The sequence below is a fragment of the Geotrypetes seraphini genome, chromosome 13 (genome assembly GCF_902459505.1).
Source record: "Geotrypetes seraphini chromosome 13, aGeoSer1.1, whole genome shotgun sequence".
Taxonomy (NCBI): Eukaryota; Metazoa; Chordata; class Amphibia; order Gymnophiona; family Dermophiidae; genus Geotrypetes; species Geotrypetes seraphini.
In genome coordinates this window covers 38,556,227-38,570,761 of record NC_047096.1, presented here as the reverse complement: position 1 = coordinate 38,570,761, position 14,535 = coordinate 38,556,227, and positions in this window count along the sequence as shown.

Below are 14,535 nucleotides of genomic sequence, written 5' to 3'. Positions count from 1 at the left end.
CACTAGCATCAGGCCCTTGAAGACACAGTGTTTGGATATGGGCAGCCAATGAGCCGATGATAAAGCCTGTAAAGAAGATGGGGGATGGGGATGAAAAAGAATCTAAACTGGCTGGGGGGGGGGGGGGGGTTTAAGAATGGGTACCAGATTATGCCCTGTGCACACCTCTAGTGCAAAGTATGCTTGTAAAAACAGGAGCAGGGATTTCCAAAATGAAATCCCTATGCTTGCTTTCCCTCCTTCCCCTCATGGAAAGAGCTGTTGACTGCCAGGCTGCCTGCAGAGACTTCTTTTGCTAGCAGGGGCCCGGGGGATCCCCCACCAGCTCTAATAGCAGAAGGCACTGCAATTTTTTTTTTTTTGGGGGGGGGTCTGAACCCAAAGTGGAAAGCCCAGCCCTCCATCTTCCCCCTCCCACCATGGATATGCTTCTGCTTTGCCTATAACTTATATCCATGGTTTGGAGAACAAGGAAGAATACTTATTGCTACTGCAAAATCAGGGTCTCCTATGATTTGCAGGCACAAGTCTACCATAGGCAGAAACTATCATATTTTTTTTTTTTTTATTTCAAATGTTTACAAAGAAACATAACAGGATATGGAAACATAACAAATCATTTTACATAATTATTATCATTACAAAATCAAAAATTCCATTTAGCCCTCATTAAAAGAAGAGGTGCACTATTTAATAACAGAAATCTATTTCAAATGAAAATTAAAGGAAGAAAACAATCATATTTCAAATAAAACTTCAGCTTCGGTCCTATGATTTGAATAAAATCAATCTGATCTGGACACCCTTCTGGGTTCCTGGTCCTACAGTAGCATATTTATTTATTTATTTACAAGCGCGTAATATACTGCAAGTGATCCAAAGTGGCAACTAAGTGGCTTATAATAATGGTAAAACCAGGGGATGAAATAGGAGGGAAGGGAGGGTGAAGCTTCTGATGTACAGTGTAGGTGATCTGAATGATTCAATGAACAGGTGAGTCTTGAGTAGTGGCTTGAATTTGTTGCAAGAAGATTCAGAACGGATGTGGGGTGGTAGATTTATTCCAGAGTGAGGGGCTAAGATTGGTCTCACATGAGATAGGTGAAAAAAGGGAAGTGAAAGAACTGCAAGGAAATTTATGGACGAGAACAGAGAGGATGCAAGGGATTATATGAGATAAGAAGAAAACTGAGGTAGGCTGGGGCTAAGGGGGGACTGAAGCTCACAATGTAGGTGATCCAAATGATTCAGTGAGGAAGTGAGTCTTGAGTACTGGAATAATTCAGGCTTATAAAGTGGAGGAGTAGCTTAATGGTTAGTATAGTTTGATAACCAGGGGAACTACAGCTACTTAGGACTCTGGGCAAATCCTTTGCCCCAGGTATAAAATAATTGTGTGTGTATAGTTTACATTTCATATATATACACATTTCATATATATATATATATATATTTCATATATATATATATATATATGAAATATATATATATATGAAATATATATATATATATATGAAATATATATATATGAAATGTAAACTATTTTGATTGTAACCACAGAAAGGTGGTACAGTGGTGCCTCACACAACGAACTTAATCCGTTCCAGGAGCAAGTTTGTTATGTGAAACGTTCGTTGTGTGAAACGCGTTTTCCCATAAGAATACATGTAAAACAAAATAATTCGTTCTGCAGCCCTGTTTTCCCATAAGAATACATGTAAAACAAAATAATTCGTTCTGCAGCCCTACATTTCCCTCCCTCCACCTCACCTTATATGCAGAGTTTGCCAGCTTTCTTTTTCACCCAGCCGCACGCTTTCAAAAAGCTGTGCACGCGCAGCTGCTGAAGTTGATCAATGTTCTCCTCTCCTGCAACTTCCGGTTTCCGGTTGCGTCAGAGGAGAAGATTGAACAACAGAGCATGCGCGCATGTGCTGCTCTTTGAAAGTGTGTGGCTGGCCGAAAAAGAAAGCCGGAAAACTCGGCATCTAAGGTAAGGTGGAGGGAGATGATGGAACACTGCATTCAGACAGGAGGGTGCTGCTGTTCCCGGCTCACATTAGGAAGCGGCGAGAGTAGTTCCGCCCCCCCCCGGGCCCCTCGGGCGACTTCGTTGTGTGAAACGAAGTTCGTTATAGGGAGCAAGACAAAAAGTTCGTTATGCGCAGCGTTCGCTGTGCGAGGCGTCCGTTATGCGAGGCACCACTGTATATCAAATCCCATCCCTACAATGAGCCAGGTGCAGAGAATACTCCCACTTCTCAGACTTGCAGCTGCCTAAAACCTACACTGGACAGAGCTGAGTATAGTTTGCAGAGTCCTCTTTCTTCTCTTCAAACAAATCAAGAAAAAAATTAAAGGGGTCAATATTCAAAGTCAGTTAACAAATTAAGGGAGGGAGGCTTTTATCTAATTAAGTCACAATAACTGGGGCCCTGAGGAATATTCAGCGGTCTTTACCTGAAAAATATTGCTGAATTATCCCAACTCTAAAGCAGTAGCTAATCAAGGGGCAAAGTCAGGGCACAGGTGGCACTTAAGCAGATAAGTCCTGATATTCAACCCTAACTGGTTAAGTTAACTGGCCAAGTTGGAACACCCAACTAGCAGTCCTATCTTTGGCCAGTTTAACTTAACCGGCGAAGGAGCAGAAGGAACTTAGGGAAGTTGTGGTGGCTCCACTGCCCGACCTTTTCAGTGCTTCTCTAGAGTTGTGAGTGGCACCGGAGGACTGGAGAAGGACAGAGGTGGTCCCTCTATACAAAAATTGAAGCAAGGGAGAAGTAGGGAATTACAGGTCGGTAAGTCTGACTTCTGTGGTAAGCAAATGAATGGAAATGCTTTTAAAACAGAGAATGGTGAAGTTTCTGGAATTTGGTGGATTACAGGACTGGAGGCAACATGGATTCACTAGAGGTATGTCTTGCCAGACAAATTTGATCAATTTCTTTGACTGGGTGACCAGAGAACTGGATAGAGGGAGTACATTAGATGGGCCCCAAATTGATGGGCTGAGCCAGAAACTGGTTGAGTGGAAGGTGACATAGGGTAGTGGTCAATGGAGATCGCTTTGAGGAAAGGGTTCTTACCAGTGGTGTGCCTCAATGTTCTTTTCTTGGGCTTGTTCTTTTTTACATTTTTTTAAGTGATATTGCTGAAGGCTGTCAGGGTAGATTTGCCTCTTTGCGGATGATATCAAAATCTGCAATAGAATAGATACCCTGGATGGTGTGAATAACATGAAGAAAGACCTAGCAAAGCTTGAAGAGTGGTCTGAAATTTGGCAGCTAAAAGTTAATGCTAAGAAATTCAAGGCCATACATTTGGGATCCAAAAACCCATTTGGCCTTTATCTGCCATCATGTTTCTATGAAGGCCTGCACATTAGCACTTATCTAGTTACATACATGGATATTTAATACTGTAAAAAAACAACAACTCTGACCACTGTTGGCTGAATATTACCTACCCTTTCAGATTTTGGTTTGAGACAGAATAAGGCAGACCTGGATAAAAAGGTAGCACTGAATGTAAGACAGAGAGCTGGAATTGAGGATCACACAAACCCTAAGCCTGTGAGACAGTTATCTGGTTCCTTGCAACCTTCAGTAAATCATGTTACCCCCTCCGGGCACTGATTTATCCAACTTCACCTGGGGAATAGGGATAATATACTGTGACAATTCAAATAGTTTTCCTGTGATCTTGTAGCCCCCTCCCCCTCCACCAATTCTTTCTCGCTCTGTTCTCCTGTACTCCCCCCTCTCATTTTCACAATTGTCCTTCAGTTAGGCTGTGGATAGGGGCTTTCAACCTTGCAGCATATGTCCACCAGAATCAACAATGAGGAACTGACAGAGTCTGCACAAACAGCCTGAAAACCATGGGCAGATGTCTTTATATAGTGTAACTTCTGCAGTCTGTTACTATGCTGCTCTTTCTTCTGTGACCACAGCAAACGTGCTTTAGAGATACAAGCAGGAAAAATCAATTCAACAAAAAAACCAATTCAAGGAACATACAAACAACTCTTCTAGAAAGTTGCTCACATAAAACAGACAATATTCATTTCACAAAGAACACACACAATGACTGAAACTTTAGTACACACTGTTGGATGAAAAATGTGATGTGATGTGCAGCAATGAATAGGAAAGGTTGTCCCATGTTGTTGCATGTTGCTAACAGATGAAAATGAGTAGAAAAAAAACCCATGATATTTCCTGGTTTCCTTCGCTGATAGAGTGCGTTTCTTGCAAAGAGAGAGCACTCTTTTTTTGACAGTGCATCCATTCAAAGTAACGAATGACACGGTGACAAAATTCATCACCGTTCCCATCCCCACGGATAACCGCGGGAAACCATCTTCATGTCATTCTTTAAGGAGAGAGGGAAGAATCAGAGTATAATTGGGCACAACCACTGACCCGCAAGCTTTGCTTTGAAGAATGCTGGTGTAGAAGGACTAATTTTAAAATGACTAGAAAATGACATGGGATTATTTCCCGCGGTTATCCGCGGGGACGGGGACGGTGATGAATTTTGTCATCGTGTCATTCTCTAATATTTCAAACCACTGTGCATGTGCAAATCATCGTACATGCACAATCCACTGCACAAGCATGAATAGTATGCTCCTTCGTGCATTATCAGGAAAGGAGTGTACCCTCTTTCCAAAAGAGAGCATCCTCTTTTTTATATATATATATATATATATATTTTGTGACAGCAGTTTAAACCCGGTTTTAAACCCTGCCTTGCAAAGGGCTGCCCCTATTCCTAAGCCCAGGAAGCTGTCCCTATCACCAAGAGCCAGCAGGTAGGGCAAGGCAGAGAGAGAAAGGCAGAAAACACAACATCTGGTTTAGGGCACTATAATCCCTTTTATAATACCTTGGGCAGTTCTGCAACAAAACCTCTAGTAAAGAAAACCAGCACAGGCATGGTTAATGAGAGGGGTGGGGCTGACAGGCAGGACGAACCCAGAGGGAGAGTGGGAACAAGCCTGCAGCATAAAATCAGCACAGCTGGGAACACTCAGGAGAAGGCTGGGAAGAATACAGGGAATGCAGGAGAGAATTCAGGAGGGAATTCAGGAACTGCTAGAACAAGAAGTGCCGTGCTGAGCAGGAAGGAGCCTGCTAGGAGTTCTCTGTCCCAGACCAGAGCTAAAGCACAGGCTGTTTTACAACCCTCCCGAGCTAACAGATTCCTGGCTCCTAAGCAGAAGTTCAAGGGAAGAGAAAGGCTTCCAGGGCAGGGCTGGCCATTAGCTGCCCCTGAAGGTAGTTTTTACTCGGTCTCAGAAAGCGAGGAGTCCCTAATGGAATTAGAGGGAGAGCTATCTGGAAGCAGTGAAATGGAGTGCAATCTAGCAGCCTGGGATCTCCCGTAGAATCACAGTCAATAAGGTATGAATGGGGGAGGGGAATGAAAGTGAATGTATTTTGTGTAGCGTTCTTTCTCCCTTAGGCAGAACTGTAAGCATGTGTGAATGAATCAATTAGAGCCTGAGAGAGAGGCCTTGTAGATAAAGGGAAGGAGGTGAGAACCACAATTAACTTTCCCCGAGAAGCTTGAACGGAACTCAGAGACCTGACCACGTAACCCTGAAGCAGGGAACTTTTGGGAGGGGACTTACACCAGTCTTAAAAGGTTGGGTTATATAAAGTTCCCTAGCCCCTACCCAGGAGCATAGGGGTAATGGGGGCATTGGACTTCGGGTGGGTCAGGTATAAAAGCTTCCTGAAGTGTCTGCAGACAAAAGCAGTAAAACTAAAGAGAAAATGTTTTGGTTTATTTTTGGCTTTTTGCATGAGCAGCAGGCTGGACTATATTATAAAGAAGAAACCTTAGTTCTTCAATATTTCCTATTTTCTGATTCTAGATCCTCTGTGTTTTCTTTCTCAAGGGACAAGAGGGCACCCGCTCAAACTCAGGGGCGGAAAATTTCATGGCGACACCAGAAAGTATTTCTTCACAGAGAGAGTGGTTGATCATTGGAACAAGCTTCCAGTGCAGGTGATCGAGGCAGACAGCGTGCCAGACTTTAAGAATAAATGGGATACCCATGTGGGATCCCCACGAGGGTCAAGATAAGGAAATTGGGTCATTAGGGCATAGACAGGGGGTGGGTAAGCAGTGTGGGCAGACTTGATGGGCTGTAGCCCTTTTCTGCCGTCATCTTCTATGTTTCTATCCCACACCTTTTTGAACTCCGTCACCGTTTTCCTCTCCACCACCTCTCTTGGGAGCGCATTCCAGGCATCCACCACCCTCGCCATAAAGAAGAATTTTCTTATATTGCTCCTGAGTCTACCACCCGCTCAACCTCAAATCATGTCCTCTGGTTTTACCATTTTCTTTTCTCTGGAAAAGATTTTGTTCTGTGTTAATACCTTGCAGTGCAGTTTAAAAGATACAGGATGCGACTCAAAATACTTTTGCTGAAAAATTCAAATCTGGCCATAAGAAATGTAGAACATGGGGAGGGGGGGGGGGGCTAATTTTGCATTATCTGCTTGGTTGCATGTAAGTGTCATCTGAATGTAATTCCAGTACCGTTTTTCCTTCACTAGTTTTTCTATGATATGTTTTCTAAAAGAAAACATTTTTTCTTAAATTGCTGATACAAGTTTACGAGGGGGTGCTGAAAAGTTCTCAGCCCAGCCAAGAAGAGAATGATGTGAATATGCTTCTCCCTCGTCATTCGCGGGGGATACAGGCAGAGCCGGACCGTGAATGCCGAAAAACCGCGATTATCCGGCTCTGACCCACCCCCACCTCCCTGCTGCCTTCCCGGCCTTACCTGGTGGTCTAGAGGCTTTCGGGGCAGGAGCGATCTTCTTACGCTCCTGCCCCATGCAGATCGCCATCAGGAAATGGCTGTAGGGAGTTCCCGATGTAGTCTCGAGAGACTACGGGAACTCCCAGCAGCCATTTCCTCATGGCGATTTGCACGGGGCAGGAGTGTAGGAAGATCGCTCCTGCCCTGAAAGCCCTCTAGACCACCAGGTAAGGCCGGGAAGGCGGCAGGGAGGAAAAAAAGATGGATTTTTTTTACATTAAGACTGTTTTTTTTATTTTTCCCCTCCCCAGAAAAAATAGTGATTATATGAAACTGCGAGTGCAGGAACCGTGAATGGGGATCTGAAACAATGTCAAAACATATAGGGCAGCTTTTACAAAGGTGCGTTAGCATTTTTAGCGCACGCACAGAATTAGCATGCGCTATAGTGCACGCTAGCTGAAAAAATACCGCCTGTTTAAAAGGAGGCGGTAGCGGCTAGCACGTGCAGCATTTTAGCGTATGCTAAGCACACGCTAAAACCACTAGCGCACCTGTGTAAAAGGAGCCCATAATTTTGTTTCTGCAAATTGGCACTTAATAAAATAAGATAACAACAGTGGCAAAATAATGCTCAGAATTTAGGAAGTTGATTGGTTGGGCTGAGAACTTTTCAGCACCTCTTTGTATCCTTGCCAATTTGTGTTAAAATTCTGAATCTAAAATAAAAAAAAATAAATAAAGTGTCTGAAAATTGCTCACCCTTCATTTATCTATAAGTATTTACAGGGTTCGATAACATGAATACTTTTAGCTTTTAGGTTATAGGGATAGGAGTAGAGGTAGGTTACAGAAATAGTCAGGGACCACTGCTCAGGCAATAGGCCTGATGGGCCGCCGCGGGAGCGGACCGCTGGGCGAGATGGACCTCTGGTCTGCCTCAGCGGAGGCAACTTCTTATGTTCTTATGTTCTAGGTCAGGAAGAGAATTAACATACTCGTATGTACAGCAAGTTCTAGGTTTTATAAGCAATGTACTTCTCCCTCTTCCCCCCCCCTCAAATTGGCAATCTCTGCAGGTACCTTCTACCCATGCTAATTTTCAATGTGAAAACGTGTGATTTTCCACTTTGAAAACTGGTATAAAGATCACAAGTAAATGTATCCTTGGACTTTGCTTTGTTTGCTTTATTTGATTCTTTCTATGATACAACCAAAGTAGTTTATATATTACATACAGGTACTTTCACTGTCCCTAGAGAGCTCACAATCTGAATTTGCTCCTGGGACAATAGAGGGTTAAGTGATTTGCCCATGGTCACAAGATAGTGTGGTGGGAACGGAATTCTCAGTTCCCTTGGTTCTCAGCCCACTGTACTAACCATTAGATCACTCTTCCATATAGAAAGTTTGAAAATTGTCCTCTATTTCAATTAATGATTTCTTTTCAACAGAACTGATGCTAAAAAATGCCAAAAAGCCCCAAAACAAACTAAAGGAGCGGATGAAACCAGGTTCTTTGACCCCTTTTGCCATCTATGCTATGCATTTTCATCATATTTTCTTGTTGCTACACTGACCTAATTTACAGCTGGGGGCGGCAAGCTGACATGCCATGGCATTAATAAGACAGTTATATCATCATTGGCCAAGTAAAAGGAGAATTCATGCTTCTAGCAGTTACAAAATGTCATACGTTCATTATTATCTTGGAAGGAAAGGAGAAAAAAAATATATATTTTTTTTTGCTGTCTATAGAAAAGGTGACTCCAGCTTTGAGGAGGGTCTTCAGGCAGTCAAAATGTTATCTCTAGATGAAAACTTCCAACCACATATTCAAAAACATCTCAAAGAAGCCTGCTATGATAGACAATGAAGAAGGACATGCAGAAAGGAAAGGGGATGATATTTGATATACTGCCTTTCAGTGGTTACAATCAAAGCAGTTTACATACAGTATTATACTGTATACAGATACATATTTTGTACCTGGGATAATGGAGGGTTAAGTGACTTACCCAGAGTCACAAGGAGTTGCAAAGGGGAGAGAAAAACCCCTGAAAGAAATAAGAACATAAGAATAGCCTTACTGGGTCAGACCAATGGTCCATCAAGCCCAGTAGCCCGTTCTCATGGTGACCAATATAGGTCACTAGTACCTGGCCAAAACCCCAGGAGTAGCAATATTACATGCTATTGATACAGGGCAAGCAGTGGCTTCCCCCATGTCTTTCTCAATAACAGTCTATGGACTTTTCCTCCAGGAACTTGTCCAAACCTTTCTTAAAGCCAGCTATGCTCTTACCACATCCTCTGGCAATGCGTTCCACAGCTTAACTATTCTCTGAGTGAAAAAAATTTCCTCCTATTGATCAAGCAGACTAGAAAGTGAAGCCTTCCATTGCCTGTCTTGATTAATTTTCTGAGTTTGTATTTACAGTATATCGAGTGCTGGCTTGCAAAAAATTGAGTAGTGCTCAGTTCCAAACTTCAAGCAAATATAGATAATAATGAAATCATAAAGGTCAATTCTATAAATTGATGCCTTATTGTAGGTGCTCCAATTCCATGGGCTTAATGCATCTATTACTGCATCTTGGCGCCAAGATTCCATTATAGAAAAGTAACAGAAGGTCAGCATTGGCACGCCCATGTGTAAAAATGCTCTCTTATACCTTGTCAATAACATAAGCTGGCATGCCTAAGTGCAGCAAATGTTGTGTAATTTATAATATTCAACAAACTATCCAGCCAATATTCAGCATTTTTAAAATGCTGACTTCTATGGGCTTATTTAGCCCCAGATAGTCAGTGCCAGGTATATGCAGGCGCTTGCATTAAATATGTAAGGCTACTTTGCCAGATACTAAGTGCTGGAGCTTATGTGGGTCCAAGTCAATATTCCACTGAGGCTGTTATGTGGGACCCAGCTGAAAATTGTCTGAGACCTGCATAACTCTTAAAAGATGTTTTTGTCCCCTCTAGCCCCCTGAAATAGCTTCCTCCTTCCTTTCTCCCACCATATTTTCTCAAACCAGAGGGTGTGAAGGCCGGCAAGTGTACTTCCTGGTTGAAGTGGATGTTTTTCTGTAATGTTTGTCTTCCACTTTTATATATATTTATTTATTGCACATTGTTTGCACTTGACTTGCACTTTATAGCACCCAGGAGCACCTAGATGATGGTGTGCGGCTGGCAGTGAGTGGTAATCTCTGCTCAGTGTTTGCTGGCTTTGCTATTCTAAGCACTAGAGCTGCTCTTTGAGTCGCTCTTTAAAGCTTTCATACTCTTGCTGAGGATGCTCCTTATCTTACAAATTTAGATTTGAGGTTTATATATTTTTGGTGGAGTCTAGGGAGTTAACTTTCCTGCAATGTCCTAGGGCATGCCCAACTTATATTTTGGTTTCTGTAATAATGAAACATTGTAGAAGCCATCCAGGGCAAAATTTGGATATTTAAGGCTAGGCCTGTTTCAATAATGAATAAGTGCGAAAAAGATATCCAAACTAGCCAGATAACCACTGGATAGATTAAGGCATGACCCCCCCCTACACACACACATACATACTCCCATTAGTTAATTATACTCTACCACCCCCCAAAGATGCAATAGAAACAGTACAGTCTGTATGAACAGCTTCAGATATTATGGCCACTCCCATTAGAGTAGCAAGCAGGTTCCTGAAATATCCTTGTGGTAAGTGCAGTGATGGGGACCCACTTGTGGTGGAACATGTGAGCCTTCCAAAACTCACTGAAAACCTATTGTTCCTACATATAGTTGACACCTGCAGGTATAAGGGCTACTGTTGTTGTGTATTGTTGGGTCCAGTAGGTTTTGGGTGGGTTTTGGAGGGCTCACCATACAATATAAGGGGGTTATGGTGAAACATTTACCTGTGTCCTTTTATGTGACGTTCACTGCAGTGCCACCTGAGGTACCCCACTGTCTGTGCGGCCAGTTTACTAAAAATGCTGGACTTTCCAACATCCTAATGGCTTGTTTTATGCAAAAAGATCAACACACTATGCACAAACACATCTAAGAAATGGCCATTTTCGAAACAAAAAGAAAGACATTTTCCTGTTTGGAAAATGGTCATGTTTGCTACTGGATTTTTGTATGACTTTTGCAAAATGTCAAAATTTGGATTTAGATGCCATACTGAAAATGCCTCTCTTTGGCACCTAATTGTCTACCAGACCCACCCAAAGGTATAAATTATCCTTCCCCTCTCTACACGGTATTCGCTATGCAGGCAAACTGGGAAAATCCCTTCTCTTCAGAATCACAGGTCTTTGGAACGACCCTACTACCCCGTTGCGGAACCTGGGCTCCCTCCAATTATTCTGCAAGCAACTGAAAACCTGGCTTTTCACTAAAATGTAATCCTATCCCCCCTTACTCTTTTCTTCTATATATAAGTTCATGCAAACCTTTTTTTTCCTTCTCTTCCTATATTTTAAGTTCTTGTAAACCGTGCCGAGCTCCACAACATCCGTGGAGATGATGCGGTATATAAACTTAAGGTTTAGTTTAGTTTAGTTTAATACAATTCTTCAATTTAAAAACATTAACACATATAAAAATTATATACAACCTTACTGCATCAAATCAGCAAGGTATAAAATACAAAAACAAAACAAAATAAATTTTATTTGTAATTTTATTATTTTATTCTTATATATGGATCGAAAGATGCCCATAAAAGAGATTATCGGCAACTCACATATCTCAGTATTGCTACATTAGAAGCCAAAAGTCTATCATGAATAAATAGGGTTGCCTTAGGGCTCCAGAAAAAGGAGGACAGATTGAGACATCCAGGTTTTACTGCCATTGAAAGTAATGGAAGTAAAACCCGGATGTCTTAATCTGTCCTTTTTCTGGAGCCATTTGGTAACCCTATGAATAAATATGGTGATTTGATACTCATGTGTTTATACCATACACTGCTGACACAGAGAGAATAGAGGACACCAGCCTGATTGGTTACTAAGATTGATGACTCCTGATTCTGACATTCCGCTGATACATGGCCTGTGTCGGGTCTTTTATTAAAGTTTGGCTACAAACCCACTCTTGGAGGCCAATTGTACTTTGTCGTTTGGCTTTGTTTTCTGCATTTTGGATTCCCTCTCCTTTGTTGCTTACACCATATATCATGCCTGCAGATATCACTATTCAATTTGTTGTTGTATGAAAATAAAACCTTATATAATATAAAATAATCTTCCAAAAAATTAATACCTAAATTAGTAAGTACCGTATTTTCACACATATAACACGCGTGTTATACACGATTTTACAAACCGTGTATAACCATGTGCGTTATATTCGTGAGCGCGTTATCCCCTTTTTTTTTACTAGTTCCCCCCGACGTCCGATTCACCCCCCCACCGCAGAACCGCTCGCACCCGCACCCCAAAGGACCGCTCGCACCCCCACAGCCTCCCCACCCCGCCCCCCCATCATGTAGAAGTTTCCTACCGTCGTCCTGCTGCTTCCTCTGCCGGTGGTCCTGCACCTTCTCTTAGCCCTGCGTCTACGCTGCTTCCTCTTCCGGCGGTCCTGCCCTTTCTCTGATGTAAGAGGAAGCAGCGTAGACGCAGGGCTAAGAGAAGGGGCAGGACCGCCGGCAGAGGAAGCAGCAGGACGACGGTAGGAAACTTCTACATGATGGGGGGGTGGGGAGGCTGTGGGGGTGCGAGCGGTCCTTCGGGGTGGGGGTGCGGGTGTGGGTGCGTGTTCGAGTGCGAGCGGTCCTTCGGGGTGGGTGTGCGAGCGGTCCTGCCGGGGGGGTGAATCGGACGTTGGGGGGGGGCATCAGGCTTTCAGGGTGGGGACAGGACTTCAAGGGGGAGAGGAGAGTCGGGGCGGGCTAAAGGAGAGTCGGGCAGTGACGGGAGAGTCGGGGCGGCATGCGCGGTATACAGGTGTGTGCGGTATATAAAAATTTATTTACATAAAGTACAGTTCCCCGTGCGCTATACCCGTGTGCGCGTTTTACACGGGTGCGCGGTATATGAGTGAAAATACGGTATTTATGCCATACTGCTTTTGGTGTGTCCTGTTTTGTCCAGTGTTATCAGCTATGAAATCAAGTCAGTCTATGACACAAAGTTTCACAAGCTTTTTTCCTTTCTTCCTTTAGCTACAATGGTATATAAGGCAGTACAATGAAAAACCTTCAATTTTCAGATAATAAAAAAAAGCCAGGAACTGAAAACATATGTGAGGGATTTCAATTTCCTGCCCCTCAATCAAAAAAATCTCTCAAATCCCCCCTCCCCCTCCTCCTGTACTATCTAGCTAAGCTGTCATATCATTTTTGTTCAACAATAAGCTTTCGTTTTCTACTGGTCCATTTGCAAGTCATCCGTGGCCAAGTCTGACTTCTGACATGCAAGCTAAGAGCTGATCATCTCAATGGAATAAAATTCCACGTCTTAGAATCCTTACCCACAGGAAAGTTTGCAAACATACCATAAATTGTTTATCTACTGCAGGGATTATGGGTTCAGACCTTGAGTGCAGCAGAAAGGCCAGGTTTTCACGATACATCTAATGAAAATGCATAAGACAGATTTCCATACAATGGATGTAGTATTCATGGCTCTTAGAACAGTGTGCTATGTCCACAGCTAGACTGCTATTAACCTGTGAGCTGTGTTCACAAGTAGACTGCTACTGACTTGAACAGTGTGCTGTGCTTACAATTAGATTGTCACTGACCTGTTTATATCTCAGCCCCTGATGAAGCCCCAGAGGGGGTGAAACATGGGCATGTCGGACAATAGAGAATTTTCAGGGTTTGTTGCAATAACATAATTTATTTATATATATTTTTTTATGCTGAGCTGCTAGTTTTGTTTTCTGACCTATTCGTTAGGGAGATCCTGATAACCTGGGCTGTTTGCAGCATTTGAGGCCTGAACTCTTGCATCCTTGCCCAAGGGCATACATTTGGTGGTAAGCACAAACTCACTTTAAAATAACTTACATGTGCCAAAAGGTCTGAATTTTAATCCATTCCAAAAAAAATATGCCCCGTTATTTTACAAAGGGTGCAGAAGAAAGGACCAGATTTCTTCACCATGCCCTATTCTCTTAATCGACTGGAGTAAGATGATGGTAGCTTTTATATACTTCTTTCTGTCGATATATTTACTTATTAACTGCTTTTTCATGAAGAGATTCACCCAAAGTAGTTATAATACACTGAATAGTAATTAAATACTCTCAAGTATTTTCCCTATCTGTCCCAGCAGGCTCACAATCTAACTGGTACCTGGAGTGCTAAGTGACTTACCCAGAGTCACAAGGAGCAGAAAGGGATCAAATTTAGGACCTCAGGATGCTGAGGCAGCAGCTCTAACTACTAGGCCATCCCTCCATAATAAGAAACCTAAACCCAGTTATTAGAAGCATAATCTTTGTTCTCTCTCTCCTTCTCTCTATATTGTAGCGTGGCCGGTCCTCAAAGCTCGCAGTAACCGGCTCACGCTCGCAATATTCTCCCCAGCGTGCTTCCTCAAGAAGGAGGAAGTCCCTGTTGTGCACAAACTTATCTTATGTGAAAAAAACAGGATGGCCTCACACAGGTAAGTAATCAATAACAAAAGTCAAATTTATTGTTCAATTCACAAATCAAAGTAAAATGCATCAAAAGAAAAATGTATTCAAAAAAAAAGGTCTTTGGCAAAAACATACCACATAATATGAAAGAAACCAGCCTGGTCTGG